We start from the raw sequence: 17,060 nt of genomic DNA on the forward strand, positions 1-17,060 counted from the left end.
AGCGAGAACGCTACCGCACGACCACGAGATGCGGGCACAATACGGTAGGAATTGATGCAATAAAAGCCCAGGGGAAGGAAGCACTTGCATGTCTCGTTCTCATTCAAAATAAATCAGAATTAAAGAGGTACAAACTCTGCTCCACCCGGGCACCTCGCGAGAAGAACTCAGATACACTCAGCAGTATGATATATTTGTGATGGAAATCTAATTATTTAATTTGCAAAATGTTTGAGTGTGATTCACAAACGTTGAAAATATGTTTTATTGTGATGAAGAACCGTCCTGAGGTGGCGGTGAGTGTTTTAAGCGATGCATTGAATTACTGCAAATCGTTCGACAATTAATTTAATAGGATAATGCAAATGGACTATTTCCCGTCATTTTTGATACTGCAAATGTGTCTCCATAACAGTGGACTATTTTTCCCACTCACATAAACAGAAGCACAGCCCAGCATTTCTCACCAATTTAATTGATTAATTTAATTACTGTTTAAATAAATAAACAATATTTTGCTCGAATTTAACGCTCATTTCATGTCATGAGATCTTCCCAGTGAAGCAGTTCAGCTCAGGCTGTGTCTTTTTCCCATCAGTTCACAAGTGGGGTAGGGGAGGGAAGAAGTCCTGTCGCCCACAAAACTCATTAAATAAAGAATATGCAAATTTAATTGAACAATATATTATTATGTCAACTGATATGAATTTCGTGTCATGAGATCCTTTCTCTCCAGCACAGACTGAGTCTTTTTCCTTCCAGTTTCCAGATGAGGGCCAACGGCCATGCCGCAGTGGTAACACCGGTTCCCATCAGATCACCGAAGTTAATTGCTGTTGGGCTGCGCTAGCACTCGGATGGGTGACCATCCGGTCTGCCGAGCGCTGTTGGCGAGTGGGGTGCACTCAGCACTTGTAAGGCAAACTGAGGAGCTACTTCATTGAAAAGTAGTGGCTCTCGGAAACGGACATATGACCAGAACAGCAGTGTGCTGACCATATACCCCTTCATATCTGCATCCAGTGACGCCTGTGGTCTGAGGATGACGTGGCGGCCGGTCGGTCCGTTTGGCCTTCCAAGGCCTGTTCGGATGTAGTTCCAGATGGGGGAGGGGGGAAATCGGGGAGGGAAGGGTTGGGGGATTTCCCAGAAGTGGGAAGGGGCAATTAGTTGATCAATTTAATTTATTAGTCAATCAATCTTATATTAAGAGTGTGCTCTTATCGGCTAGGGGGAGAGGGGAAGGTTGGGGATTTTCCAGAGGATGGGGGAAGGGGAGGCGTATGTGGTTTCTCAGACAGACATATATGATCATCAGGTCGTCATAAAACAACCCAAAGGAGTCAGAAATAAATTAACAGAACAGTAGGTTAAGGCGAGGGGGATAATTTGCTCCTAAATGCGTTCTTGCTCCTAAATGTATGAAACCCACACAAACAAAATGGCCTAGAACACCCTTTGTCCCTACACTGGCTGGAGACAGCATTACCTTATTATATGACCCATATATTAAATATTTCTCAAACAACCATACAATGTATGTTGTAGATACCTGATATTAACATAACACTTTCTGCTATGTGGCACACACTCACAAAACTGTAGTTACAAATAGAGATCATATTCCACTAATCACTGTACTTGACTCTTTGTTAGAATGACAAATTATGTCACTCTCCTGTAGGGAAGCAATAATTTTACGGCATTACTTCCACTGAATCTGGTTCTGATTTCCTGTAATACTAGATATTAAAGTTAGGGGACAATTAGCTAAAATTAGTGCAGTACTTGTCAGCAGGTCCTTGCATGAGAAATGACAGTGCTCTACGAGATTCAGGACCGCTAGAACGGCGTCACGTTCAACCACAGTTGCGACAGACAACAACCAAAACACACTGACTTGGTAGGAGCCCCATTATGTGGCTACCATAAAAAGAGCTATCTGTGCAGGCGCGAAACTGAAAGTTAACTTGTGTGTAAAAACCAACATGGATTCCGTAAACAGGGATCTTGCGAAACACTGCTCACTCTGATCATCCATGAAGTCCAGGGCGCTGCAGACAAAGGCATCCAAGTTTATGTGTTCCAAGATTTCCGGTAGGCATTCGATACAGTTCCGCATCTTTTAGTGAGCAAAATACGACCTTACCGAGTATCGGAACAGTTCTATGCCTAGATTCAGCAGTTTCTAAGGGACGAAGCCAACACGTCATAATTCATGGGACGGAATCAATATATGCTAAAGTAATTTCTGGAGTACCACAAGGTACAAGAGATTGTAATGAAGTCATTGCTGTTTATACAATATGTACACTCCTGGAAATTGAAATAAGAACACCGTGATTTCATTGTCCCAGGAAGGGGAAACTTTATTGACACATTCCTGGGGTCAGATACATCACATGATCACACTGACAGAACCACAGGCACATAGACACAGGCAACAGAGCATGCACAATGTCGGCACTAGTACAGTGTATATCCACCTTTCGCAGCAATGCAGGCTGCTATTCTCCAATGGAGACGATCGTAGAGATGCTGGATGTAGTCCTGTGGAACGGCTTGCCATGCCATTTCCACCTGGCGCCTCAGTTGGACCAGCGTTCGTGCTGGACGTGCAGACCGCGTGAGACGACGCTTCATCCAGTCCCAAACATGCTCAATGGGGGACAGATCCGGAGATCTTGCTGGTCAGGGTAGTTGACTTATACCTTCTAGAGCACGTTGGGTGGCACGGGATACATGCGGACGTGCATTGTCCTGTTGGAACAGCAAGTTCCCTTGCCGGTCTAGGAATGGTAGAACGATGGGTTCGATGACGGTTTGGATGTACCGTGCACTATTCAGTGTCCCCTCGACGATCACCAGTGGTGTACGGCCAGTGTAGGAGATCGCTCCCCACACCATGATGCCGGGTGTTGGCCCTGTGTGCCTCGGTCGTATGCAGTCCTGATTGTGGCGCTCACCTGCACGGCGCCAAACACGCATACGACCATCATTGGCACCAAGGCAGAAGCGACTCTCATCGCTGAAGACGACACGTCTCCATTCGTCCCTCCATTCACGCCTGTCGCGACACCACTGGAGGCGGGCTGCACGATGTTGGGGCGTGAGCGGAAGACGGCCTAACGGTGTGCGGGACCGTAGCCCAGCTTCATGGAGACGGTTGCGAATGGTCCTCGCCGATACCCCAGGAGCAACAGTGTCCCTAATTTGCTGGGAAGTGGCGGTGCGGTCCCCTACGGCACTGCGTAGGATCCTACGGTCTTGGCGTGCATCCGTGCGTCGCTGCGGTCCGGTCCCAGGTCGACGGGCACGTGCACCTTCCGCCGACCACTGGCGACAACATCGATGTACTGTGGAGACCTCACGCCCCACGTGTTGAGCAATTCGGCGGTACGTCCACCCGGCCTCCCGCATGCCCACTATACGCCCTCGCTCAAAGTCCGTCAACTGCACATACGGTTCACGTCCACGCTGTCGCGGCATGCTACCAGTGTTAAAGACTGCGATGGAGCTCCGTATGCCACGGCAAACTGGCTGACACTGACGGCGGCGGTGCACAAATGCTGCGCAGCTAGCGCCATTCGACGGCCAACACCACGGTTCCTGGTGTGTCCGCTGTGCCGTTCGTGTGATCATTGCTTGTACAGCCCTCTCGCAGTGTCCGGAGCAAGTATGGTGGGTCTGACACACCGGTGTCAATGTGTTCTTTTTTCCATTTCCAAGAGTGTATAAAGGATTTAGTACAATAGTCCCAACCTTCCTGAGACTCTTATCCCCGAGCGCAATCTGATGTTAGCTAGCACCCTGCCCCCCCCCCCCCCCCCCCCCCCACACCCACACATACACACATTCCCCGTCTTCATCAACATTGGAAACTAACTAAACTTAAAATGAAAAAGAATTTTGTTTGAACATTTTTATTTTTAAAATGATGAAAGATGGGTGTTTCACTAAGCCGCAAACTAATGAGTGAATGAGACAGTTGGTCTGACATCTTTTTTACGTTTCTGTCGTTCTCAGTCAGTGCACATCATGAATCACGCTCCAAATCTAATCAGTTTCTAGTTTTGCTATTATAGGCAAAAAATCAACGTCTATCAATCTAGAATGTCTCATTTCTTTTTCATGTGTTCGGGTAGTGTGTACTGTAAGCTTTTTATAAAATATTGTCTGCATAAAAGAAAACTAACATTGATTTCGAAAATTTTCTCATCAAGTAACATGTACTTAAGATGAAGTATACAATTGCTGAAGAAAACTGCTGGTTGGCCATGTGTTGCGCATGTGAACAGTGTCGTAAAATAAAACTTTAAACTTCATGAAATGCAAAATTTGAAATAAAGAAAAAGTATCTGATTAAATGGCAAAAGAAACTAATTGTCTGCTCAGCGAAAAGTACGTAACTAAAACTCAGTACCGATGCACATTACAAATTATGCGTGATATGAAGAGCAATATTAGACTAAGAATATGCACAAAAATAAACTACTGTTCTATTCAGAAGAAAATAACTGTTTGAAATTACCAACACTGTTCACTGAAAATTAATGTACTTGATAGAACGACACCTGACAATCCTGACAACCAAATACAGATCAGCAGATGCAGCAGCTAGAGATAAAAAATCTACTCCATTTCTTTTTGTCAGACGCAACCTGTTGCTTGGTGAGGCGTAAGATGCAGTTCAAAACTACGAATCATGAAGGTGGGTTTTACTTTAAAGAAAATTGTTTTGGGGAACTCAAACTCTGATTATTGACAAAAAGAGCGCACAACATAAGGAGAATGTAACAATTACAAAATTCTCTCAGTACAAAGAAATTACAAACATACTTTTAAAATACTTCCAGAATCTTCTCTATAAATAGCATGATAAAGAAAGCATTATACACTCCTGGAAATGGAAAAAAGAACACATTGACACCGGTGTGTCAGACCCACCATACTTGCTCCGGACACTGCGAGAGGGCTGTACAAGCAATGATCACACGAACGGCACAGCGGACACACCAGGAACCGTGGTGTTGGCCGTCGAATGGCGCTAGCTGCGCAGCATTTGTGCACCGCCGCCGTCAGTGTCAGCCAGTTTGCCGTGGCATACGGAGCTCCATCGCAGTCTTTAACACTGGTAGCATGCCGCGACAGCGTGGACGTGAACCGTATGTGCAGTTGACGGACTTTGAGCGAGGGCGTATAGTGGGCATGCGGGAGGCCGGGTGGACGTACCGCCGAATTGCTCAACACGTGGGGCGTGAGGTCTCCACAGTACATCGATGTTGTCGCCAGTGGTCGGCGGAAGGTGCACGTGCCCGTCGACCTGGGACCGGACCGCAGCGACGCACGGATGCACGCCAAGACCGTAGGATCCTACGCAGTGCCGTAGGGGACCGCACCGCCACTTCCCAGCAAATTAGGGACACTGTTGCTCCTGGGGTATCGGCGAGGACCATTCGCAACCGTCTCCATGAAGCTGGGCTACGGTCCCGCACACCGTTAGGCCGTCTTCCGCTCACGCCCCAACATCGTGCAGCCCGCCTCCAGTGGTGTCGCGACAGGCGTGAATGGAGGGACGAATGGAGACGTATCGTCTTCAGCGATGAGAGTCGCTTCTGGCTTGGTGCCAATGATGGTCGTATGCGTGTTTGGCGCCGTGCAGGTGAGCGCCACGATCAGGACTGCATACGACCGAGGCACACAGGGCCAACACCCGGCATCATGGTGTGGGGAGCGATCTCCTACACTGGCCGTACACCACTGGTGATCGTCGAGGGGACACTGAATAGTGCACGGTACATCCAAACCGTCATCGAACCCATCGTTCTACCATTCCCAGACCGGCAAGCGAACTTGCTGTTCCAACAGGACAATGCACGTCCGCATGTATCCCGTGCCACCCAACGTGCTCTAGAAGGTGTAAGTCATCTACCGTGACCAGCCAGATCTCCGGATCTGTCCCCCATTGAGCATGTTTGGGACTGGATGAAGCGTCGTCTCACGCGGTCTGCACGTCCAGCACGAACGCTGGTCCAACTGAGGCGCCAGGTGGAAATGGCATGGCAAGCCGTTCCACAGGACTACATCCAGCATCTCTACGATCGTCTCCATGGGAGAATAGCAGCCTGCATTGCTGCGAAAGGTGGATATACACTGTACTAGTGCCGACATTGTGCATGCTCTGTTGCCTGTGTCTATGTGCCTGTGGTTCTGTCAGTGTGATCATGTGATGTATCTGACCCCAGGAATGTGTCAATAAAGTTTCCCCTTCCTGGGACAATGAATTCATGGTGTTCTTATTTCAATTTCCAGGAGTGTATGTCAGTTTGTATCTCTAGAGTAAAGAATTCTAGACAGCTTCTTCCAGATTCAACCAAAACAGATCTCATTCTTTGAAAAACTCAACTGCACCTTATTATGACTTAAATAAGAATGACCCAGCGCCGCACAACGGACAGCAAGTCAACCACAGATAAACCTAAACACAGAGTCGAAAATATTACTCACTACGTCTACAGTCCCTGATTCATTTTTGTCACAGTCCAGTAAACGTGAATTATTTACGATAGCAGAAACCATTTGAAGGCCTTACAGTATGTGTGAGCGCGTACCCACACGCGCCCACCTATGTGTGTGTGTGTGTGTGTGTGTGTGTGTGTGTGTGTGTGTTAGAATGAATGATCAAGCAAGTTCCCGGTCCGTCGCAAGTGCAAACAAGTCCTCTGATAAGACAGCTAACTGTCCACAATGAGGATACACACTTGTTATAAAACATGCTGTCGCTACACAGCTCCCTTCCCTAGCGACAGTTGCTTCATCTGTACACCACATCCACATTTAAAATCAACCAAGTTAAACTGTGTGCACTACATAAACTGTTTATAATCACTTGATTGCTGGGCTCCTCACTTCTGAGCTGGAAGACTTCAGGCTGTTAACTCTCTGACCACTCTAACAACAGTAACAATAATAATATGTGTACACCGTTGCGTCGCGCTGTTAATTAGCTCATGTATCTGTTTCAAATTGTATCAGGAAGAGATTTATGCTCTAATGCTGGAACTATTTACAATCGGGATAGATATTTCATGAGATATTTAGCGTTTCTTACGTATATGTCTCACTTTTACTGTCACCGATGTATGGTACAGAGCACAAAGGATGTGTGTGGTGGGTGGGCTATGTGAGGACCCTGTAACTTTCACCGTATAGTGTCAAGCATTAATGGTATTAATTGAGAAAAAAGAAATTATTGATAACCAATATAATAACTATCAGAATATTAGGAAACTGTGATAGTACACTGACGGAAAAAAATCGCGACACTAAAAATAAATAATGTAGAGTAATGAAATTTTGGAAATACATTTGCCGAGGTAACACATTTAAATGAGTAACACTGCAAGATTACAGGTTAAAGTAAGCACGAGAAAAGCCAATTCAAATGTGAAATGCTGGTACTTTAATAACCAGTGTAACCGCCAGACCGTTGAACGCAAGCATTCAAACGTGCATCCATTCTGTTGTACAGGTGCCAGATGTCAGTTTGCGGGATGGAGTTCCACCTGGTCGTTCAATACAGGGACGGTTAATTCTGTTCGTGGATGACGCTGGAGTTGTCATCGAATGATGTCCCACATGTGCCCAATTGAAGGCAGATCTGGTTATCGAGCAGGCCAAGGTAACGTGTCGACACTCTGTAGAGCATTTTGGGTTACAACAGCAGGTATGTGGGCGAGCGTTATCCTGTTAGAAAACATACCTGGAATGCCGTTCGCGAATGGCTGCACAACAGCTCGAATCACCAGATTAACCTACAGTTTTGCATTCAGGGTGCGTGGGATAACCATGAGAGTGCTCCTGCTGTCATACGAAATCGCACCCCAGGCAATAGCTACAGGTGTAGGTACAGTGTGTCCAGCACACAGACAGGTTATTTGCAGGCTCTTAACTAGTCTCTTTCTAACCAATACGTGGCTATCACTGTCACCAAGACAGAACCAACTTTCATCAGGAAACACAACCGACCTTCACCCTGCGCTCCTTTGAGCTCCTCATTGAAGAACCACGGAAGTCGCAAATGGCGGTGGTCAGCGGTCAATGGAATGCGCGCTGCAGGAAGACTGGCTCGGAGCTGACCTTGAAGTAAACGATTTGTAACAGTTCGTTGTGTCACAGTGATGCCAACCGCTGGTCATATAGCTACTGCAGATGCCGTATGATGCGACAGACCCATTGGCCGAATACGACGGTCTTCCCTCGCGGTAGTGCCACATGACCGTCTGGAGTCCGGTCTTCTTGCGACCGTACATTATCGTCATCACTGCTGTCGTCAATCATGTACAGTGGCTTCAAACTCAGTGAGGTATTGATAATGACATCTCTGTCGCCTTAAAGGCGTTCTCGACTAAGATCAATCCACAGCGTCCAGTGTCAAAGGTAACTATCGATCACGAGCGTTACACTGTGTATTTAAAGCAAAGCTGATCAGTATCCTCTTAATTTCGCTTATAGCGTCACTCTTATTTTACTGGTGTGAAATTTGAATAAATGCCATTTTTGAGACGTAGCAACACCAACTTCCGTTTATGTGGCACAACCTCATGGTTTCGCAATTTTTTTGTCAGTATAGTAATGAACCTTTAAAAATAATTTAGTTTCATGACAAACACAATCAAACCATTTTGGTTTTACGGCTCAGAAAATTTCATTTCGTCTCTCAAGGGAGACCTCGTGATGACTGGGTGTTGTGTGATGTCCTTAGGTTAGCTAGGTTTAAGTAGTTCTAAGTTCTAGGGGACTGATGACCATAGATGTTAAGTCCCATAGTGCTCAGAGCCATTTGAACCTCTCAGGGGATAATTATACCCATGCTGGAAGCCACTGATTTAGTGTGCAGCTCCCTGAGGCTTTCTGGAGGCGATGCTGTCGTGTGTACGAAGCTTACGACACTAGTAGACTAGTGAAGCGCAGAAAGACCTGCAGGGATCTGTGATTGGTGCCATGGCTGGCAGTAGAGCATGAACATAAATAAATGTAACATGTTGCGCATAAGAAATGTATTACTATTCGATAACGCTGTTACTGTAAACTCATTGGAAACGTTTTTCCTTTTTTTTTGTCATCAGTCTTCTGACCGGTTTGATGCGGCCCACCACGAATTCCTCTCTTGTGCTAACCTCTTCACCTCAGAGTACGTTCTCAATTATTTGTCGGATGTATTCCAATCTCTGTCTTCCTCTACAGTTTTTGGCCTCTACAGCTCCCTCTAGTACCATGGAAGCCACTCCCTCATGTCTTAACAGATGTCCTGTCATCCTGTCCGTTCTCCTTATGAGTGTTTTCCATATGTTCCTTTCCTCTCCGATTCTGCGTAGAACCTCCTCATTCCTTACCTTATCAATCCACCTAATTTTCAACATTCGTCTATAGCGCCACATCTCAAATGCTTCGATTCTCTTCTGTTCCGGTTTTCCCAGAGTCCATGTTTCACTACCATACAATGCTGTACTCCATACGTACATCCTCAGAAATTTCTTCCTCAAATTAAGGCCGGTATTTGATAGTAGTAGACTTCTCTTGGCCAGAAATGCCCTTTTTGCTATAGCGAGTCTGCTTTTGATGTCCTCCTTGCTCCGACCGTCATTGATTATTTTACTGCCTAGGTAGCAGAATTCCTTCATCTACTTCGTGACCATCAATCGTGATGCTAAGTTTCTCGCTGTTCTCATTTCTACTACTGCTCATTACCTTCGTCTTTCTTCGATTTACCGGAAATGGCAAGAGCTGTAAAGTACCTAGAAGTAACCGTCTGCAGCGTCTAACGTGAGATGACCATAAACACTGAGGTGAAAGAGGTCACGGCATATCTCCCAACAACGTGTCGGGTCTCCTTCTGCCCGCCATAGTGCAGCAACTCGACGTAGAACAGACTCAAGAAGTAGCTGGAAGTCTCCTGCAGAAATATTGAGCCATGCTTGCACATGTGTTACCACTGCCGAATTTTGAACACGAACTGAGCTCTCGATTATGTCCTACAAATGTTCGACGAGACTGATGTCGGGCGATTCCCTCGAATTGTCCGGAGTGTTCCCAAACTAATCGCGAACAATTGTGGCCTGGTGACAAACCATTGCTATTTGGGAAAATACTCTCCAAGTGGCCGAACATAAACATTTCCAGTCAATGATCAGTTCAGTTGACCAGAGGATCCAGACCATACCACGTAAACACTGCCCATACCATTATGGACCCACTACCACCTTACACAATGCCTTGTTGACAACCTGGGTCCATGACTTAGTGGGTTCTGCGCCACACCCGAATCCTACCATCAGCTTTTACCAACTGAAATGGGGACTCGTCTGACTATGCCACAGTTTTCCAGTCCTCTAGGGTGAACTGATATGGTCACGAGCACAGGAGAGACGCTGGAGGCGACGTCGTGCTGTTAGCAAAAGCATTCACGTCGGTCCTCTGCTGCCACTGCCCATTAACGCCAAATTTCGCCGCACTGTCCTGACGGATAAGTTCATCGTACGTCTCACATTGATTTCTGCGGTTATTTCACGCCATGTTGCTTGTCTGTTAGCATTGACGACTCAACGCAAACGCCGCTGTTTTCGGTCGTTACGTGAAGGTCGACGGCTATTGCTTTGTCGTGGTGAGAGGTAACGTCTGAAATCTGGTGTTCTCGGCACACTATTGAGACTTTGGATCTCGGAATATTAAATTCCCTAAGTATTTCCGAAACGGAATGTCCCATTCTTCCAGCTCCATCTACCATTCCGCGTTCGAAGTCTGTTAATTTCCGTTGTGCGGCCATAATCTCGTCGGAAATGTTTTCCCAGGATACCGCTGAGTGCAAATGGCAAATTCGACAATGTACTGCCCTTTTATACCTTGTGTACGCGATACTATCGCCATAAGTATATGTACGTATTCCTATCCCATGACTTTTGTCATCTCGTTGTAAACTTAATTGCAGGGAAAGCAGATTTCAATGTGAGATACATTGAGAGAAGGAATGCAATTGATCCAGCAAAGAAATGGCTTGCAAAATTCTGGCTCTACCGATTCTTGAATATTGTTCACGGGCCTTGGGCGCTTACCGGGTTGAATTGGTACAAGAGATAGAGACGATTCAACGTATTGGCACGAGATTGTTTAGTCGACGCGATACCGTTACGGTGGCGCTCAATAAACTACAGTGACACACTTTACAAGAGAGGCGTTGTGTATCGCGGGTACTTTTATTATTGTAATTCCGAGAACGTTCGTTCCAAATGCGATCGGACAACATGCAAGTATTATAGCTCCGCCACACAAATGTCGCTGCTGTACTAACCCTTTAGTGGATGATGGGCTACATATCTCCCACTAAACTAACACGCGGTTTTGAGCCTTGGGATGTCTACATCCCATAATGTCTAGCGCTAACATGTAGCGAGATGCTTTCGGAACTTACAAGGGGAGGCCGCCAATTGTGAAATTCAGATTCAATTCATACTGCGCATAATAAAAGCTCATGGCCAGAGGTGTAATGTGGCAAAGCATGAAGATGCACTTCTCAGCCGTTGTCGAGAAAATCGACAGTTAAAAATAAACCGTTGCTGTGAAATACTCTCTACGGGTAAGGATTTTCTACAGCGTCGTGGCGCAGCGGTAAGCGCTCGGGTTCGTAATCCGAAGGTCGCCGGATCGAATCTCGCACCATGGAACTTTTTTTTTAGTATTTGTTTTTTGTAATTCAAATATATATATATATATATAATTCCCGGCAATCAGTTGCAACAATTATGCATATAATAAGTTGTTGAAAGTCGTTTGTCGTGGAAAAACTGGCGACTTCGAACATCATTATGTTTTCCCCAAACAAAGTTGTATTTCACAAATGTTATTAATTGTCTTCGTAATGTTAACCACGTATAGTTAACGGAAGACGTAGAAACGATATTCCGAAACGAATACGTATAGCGTAAGTCAAACGTTCGAATTAGAATAGAAACCCCACGAACACAAATTTGCTGTGGCAGGTATGAAATATAAACTCCGTTACTCGCTCGTTACACTTGGAGGACAGATGTTGAATGGGCCGAAACGAGCCGCCGCATAACAGCGTAGTTGCCTGTTAACTTCGAAAGAAGATAGATGCGGTCCCTAGCGCAACTTATAACATCGTCGAAAATCAGTGCGGACGTGAGAGCTTTGGTACACCCTGTTAAACAAACGGAAAAATGGAGGCGGTACAATTGGAGAGCGATCCGCCTTCACCAACATGCATAAGCAATTCATTAATAGTTTTATATATATATATATATATATATATATATATATATATATATATATAAACTATTAATGAATTGCTTATGCATGTTCTATTTGAATTAGAATAAACTAATAATAAAAAAAAAATGTTGCATGGCGCGAGATTCGATCCGGCGACCTTCGGATTACAAACCCGAGCGCTTACCACTGCGCCACGACGCTGAAGAATATTCTTACCCGTAGAGAGTATTTCACAGCAACGGTTTCTTTTTAACTGTCGATTTTCTCGACAACGGCTGAGAAGTGCATCTTGGTGCTTTGCCACATTACACCTCTGGCCATGAGCTTTTATTATGCGCAGTATGAATCGAATCTGAATTTCACAATTGGCGGCCTCCCCTTGTTAGAGAAAAATACTACAGATCATAGGGTTGATATATAGAAGGCTGTGAGCGATCAAATCGGACGCCGTGTGTTTATAGGTGGCACAGTGCTTTTGTTTCAGGAAAATCAGATCGAATCATTATCTTCCCCATTCCAGGAATGTCTGAACTAACTAATTGTGTTTTATTATACATCATAGACATTGTTTGAAACACTACTACACACTTCAGTTATTCTGCTGGTTTGTACATGGTTTCTATGTAATAGCGTCTATATATCCCAAAAAACTTCATAGAATGTAGAAAACCTTGGTGAGTGGCATGTGAAGCCATCTTCAAATGATATGTTGAAAACCTGTGTGTAATATTTCATGTTTAGTTGTCAGAAGAACACGTATGTTTTCGTACTAATTTGTTAAACGTCTTTCCATAAGTGCCACCCTGAAATAATTATTAAAAAGTAAAAATCTGACTGCGGAAATCCTAGGTTCATATGAAAACGTGGATTTGGTGAGGTTCGTGGGATATATGCGTCCCACTTCACCGATTCTCAAAATCGGTCGGTTTAAAAATTTGTTGGTAATCAAAGTGTATTACTTATCACAAAGGGAGACAATTTTTGACCTTTTATTCTTCAAATACATGCAAAATGGATTTTAATCATGAATGGATTAAGCAGGTGGCCATAATGTTCTGGCTTGTGTCTCTGAAGTCTTTTGCCCAAATGACACATTCATCATAATGTTTAGGATGAATATGATCTACGGAACATGGAACTAACGAACAACTCGAACTGGTGCTACTTTCCTCTACTAGTTCTAGCCTTGCAAAATGTTTGCGCCAAGTACATCCAGATGATCTCAGTGGAGAACAGGAATTTGTGTAATACGTTTAGCGTTTGGTCTGCGTATGCTATCGTACATCTTACTGGCACCTTTCGGTTTTCAGTGACGAGTACGTTTTGCAGTCGGCGTGACAACACAGTATTTCCGTAGCTTACACGGGCGTGGCGCAGAAACGAGACCGTTCCGAATGTGGCACAGGAGTCGGTTAAACCTCGCAAACTGGTTTCCGAGCCCGTTCACCGTCTCAGGATACGTGTGGTCCGGACCCGGGAACCTGGGCGGCGAGCTGTGTAGGAGTTCGCGTGGCAGAAGTTTGCAAACGCTGCAGAGGGGCGAGCTACAGAATGAGAAAATTATGCTAGATCTGAATATATTTCCCTGGAAGCGAAGAAATGACGAAAGTGAGTGAGTTGCAACGTTGAAATGAAGTGAAAGCTGTCGTATACCTTAAGGACGCCTTATGTTTTTCAGTGACGTAAGTTAATTGAACAACACTATCGTCTATTTCCTTGTGGAAGAACTTGTCACCACAACACAATTTACTTACCGTTTATACTTTTAAATTACAATCCGTAACCGCATTTTAAAGATTTTCATCTTTTACTTCAGATGGGACTTTACTCTTTGTCTTCGCGTTTCAAATTGTAGAGTATTTGTAGATTACTTGAACTCTGTTCGAACATTATAGTTTTCTTTAGCATCTGTCACTGTGTACTCTTATTTGCAATGTTATATCAAATCCGTGGCTTTGTTTTGGTCCATTGAGATAAAGTACACCATCCTATTGGTTGTTGTTGTTGTTGTTGTCTTCAGTCCTGAGACTGGTTTGATGCAGCTCTCCATGCTACTCTATACTGTGCAAGATACTTCATCTTCCAGTACTTACTGCAACCTACATCCTTCTGAATCTGCTTAATGTATTTATCTCTTGGTCTCCCTCTACGATTTTTACCCTCCACGCTGCCCTCCAATGCTAAATTTGTGATCCCTTGATGCCTCAGAACATGTCCTACCAACCGTTCCCTTCTTCTTGTCAAGTTGTGCCAAAAACTCCTCTTCTCCCCAATTCTGTTCAGTACCTCCTCATTAGTTATGTGATCTACCCATCTAATCTTCAGCATTCTTCTGTAGCACCACATTTCAAAAGCTTCTATTCTCAACTTGTCCAAACTATTTATCGTCCATGTTTCACTGCCATACATGGCTACACTCCACACAAAAACTTCCAGACACGACTTCCTGACACTTAAATCTATGCCCGATGTTAACAAATTTCTCTTCTTCAGAAACGCTTTCCTTGCCATTGGTGTCGTTAACAAAATTCTACTCCATAATAACACTATTATCTACTCCCTTGTGGAAGAACTTATCCCATAGATACACACAAATAGTAGAGCTGCGTCTATTCCGCACAGTTGTCAGATTTCAGAAGATGTCACAGTGCATTGTTGCCAGGTTTCCCCAATACCTCCACCCCTTTGACATTATAGACCAACTGTGTCATGTATAAAATGGCGGTAAATCTAAAAATTTGCAGGAAATTCAAAATAGCTACGGTTTTCCACCACTTCTATAACGTCATAGCTTAAAGCCCTGTCGTCCTAAGTGTAAGATGGTGGGATATTAAAAGTTCAAGATGGCAGACCTAGACCAATTGAATCAATAAAATCAGAAACATCTAATGTTCATTACCAAAAAGAAAAAAAACTTGATGCGGGGTTTCTGCATCAAATGAAATTGCAAGAAATGGTGTTTTAGTGCAATTTATTAATGTATCGATAGCAACATAGTGTACAATATGTACTCCTACGCATGTACGATATGTTCTCCATGAAATATTGTACAACATGCACGTATTCATGATCATCACCATGTTATGCGTTTCTGTGAATGGGAAGTCAAAAAATCTGTGTATAAAACACTATCACTTGAGTTTCTTCAGGCACATAACGCCAAAACTTCCTGATGTCTTCCATTTGCTCTTGACTGATGGAGATACCTTCGTTGTAGACTCTTAATGTAGAGTAACCAGGTGAAACTCTATTTGACAGGTAGAACGTTGATACTGCCAACCCATCAATGAAGGGCTTTGCTGTCAATATACTTCTCACATTTTCATTTTCTTGTCTGGTGACTCATCGGCTCCTTTGGTTTCCTCATAAACTACAACTTTTTTTACTACAGAATAAGTTCTGTATATTCTTTAAGAATGTCGATATGTCGAGTCTTTCGTATATTTCTCTTGACCATGCTGAAGTCCCTATTACAAGGTAGGCATGAATGGCAGCTGATTGGGAAACAGTGCATTATTGTTTCAGATCTTCTAAGACCAAACAAGCCTGACGTTTTTCTTCTTTTCCCCACATCTGTCTGAGAAGATGTACAGATGTTTCACTTTGTGGCTAACTTTCTCTTCAATGTAATCAATAAAATACGAACAAACCTTATTAGGTTCTTTCTTCGTAGTACCTTCGCTTCTTGATGAAGGTAGAACCTGGCAGTAATGGTTTTGAGGAAATGGATGTTAAAAACATTTACTGTCAGCTGGCTAGATGGAAGTTTTTTGTACTGGAGTTACAGAAAGCATTACATTCTGCATGAAATCAAACGTTAACCCAGCTATATCGTCATGAGTGTTTGCTAGTTCTTCAACTTATTCAATTTTGGAATAAAGATTTTTAGTCCGTCACTAATGTACCATCAATTCCGCCGCAGCAGCTATTTTGGTGTTGATATTGAGTAAGGATTTATAATTTTGATGTTGAGTCGTTTACAGACACAACAGGTGTCAATGTTGGGTTGTCCAAATTTCAGATCAAAGCTCACATGGAATATCTTCATGTGAAACCAGTAAGTTACAGGCCCTTAACTCTGGATGCATTTGAAAAATGCTTGCCACATTACGTTGACGTTTATTCTTGTGCTACGATGCTTGTATTCGTTGCTACGACAATACAGACTGGATACTTCTTGATGTGGTACTGAACCAGCAACATAAGTCTCACAGGTTAAGCATTTCTTGATGTCGATTTGCATCTTTTGTCTTGTGGTGCTCACCCTAAGCGAGAAATTTTCTTATTCTTTTCATTCTATCAACACTCACGTAATAAGTAGGCAGAAACTTGAACTGTATATCCAAAATAGATCTACATCTACATTTATACTCTGCAAGCCAACCAACGGTGTGTGGCGGAGGGCACTACGTTTTAGTTCCTTTGGTTTCCTTCGTTTCCCTTCATTTTTATCCTTCTCTCTTATCCTTGGATGCCTATGAGCAACGGGTTTTACTTCAATAACATTTAAAAGACGTGCATCTTGTTCATTTTTAAATGAAAATGAAAAAAATGTATTACGAATTTCCTGTTGATTTTTATCTGAAACATGTTCATGGCATCTCATGTGGATTCTGAAAAAGTATAAAATAGTCAACACGAGCACCGAAAATAATTCCAAATTTCTAGCTACTAGAAGATAGAATACCTTAATACACTTTGGATTTATATTTAAATGTTATTAAATGGAAAACAAAATACACAAATCACAGTAATAACATTAAATACATAAG

At 43.8% G+C, this 17,060-nt stretch overlaps 1 pseudogene; it reads left to right on the forward strand.

Annotated features, from left to right (window-relative positions):
- Positions 1-775: 775 nt before the first annotated feature.
- LOC126420006 (5S ribosomal RNA) lies at positions 776-893 on the forward strand (annotated as a pseudogene).
- Positions 894-17,060: the final 16,167 nt, after the last annotated feature.

This window comes from Schistocerca serialis, chromosome 9 (genome assembly GCF_023864345.2).
Source record: "Schistocerca serialis cubense isolate TAMUIC-IGC-003099 chromosome 9, iqSchSeri2.2, whole genome shotgun sequence".
NCBI classification, from domain to species: Eukaryota; Metazoa; Arthropoda; class Insecta; order Orthoptera; family Acrididae; genus Schistocerca; species Schistocerca serialis.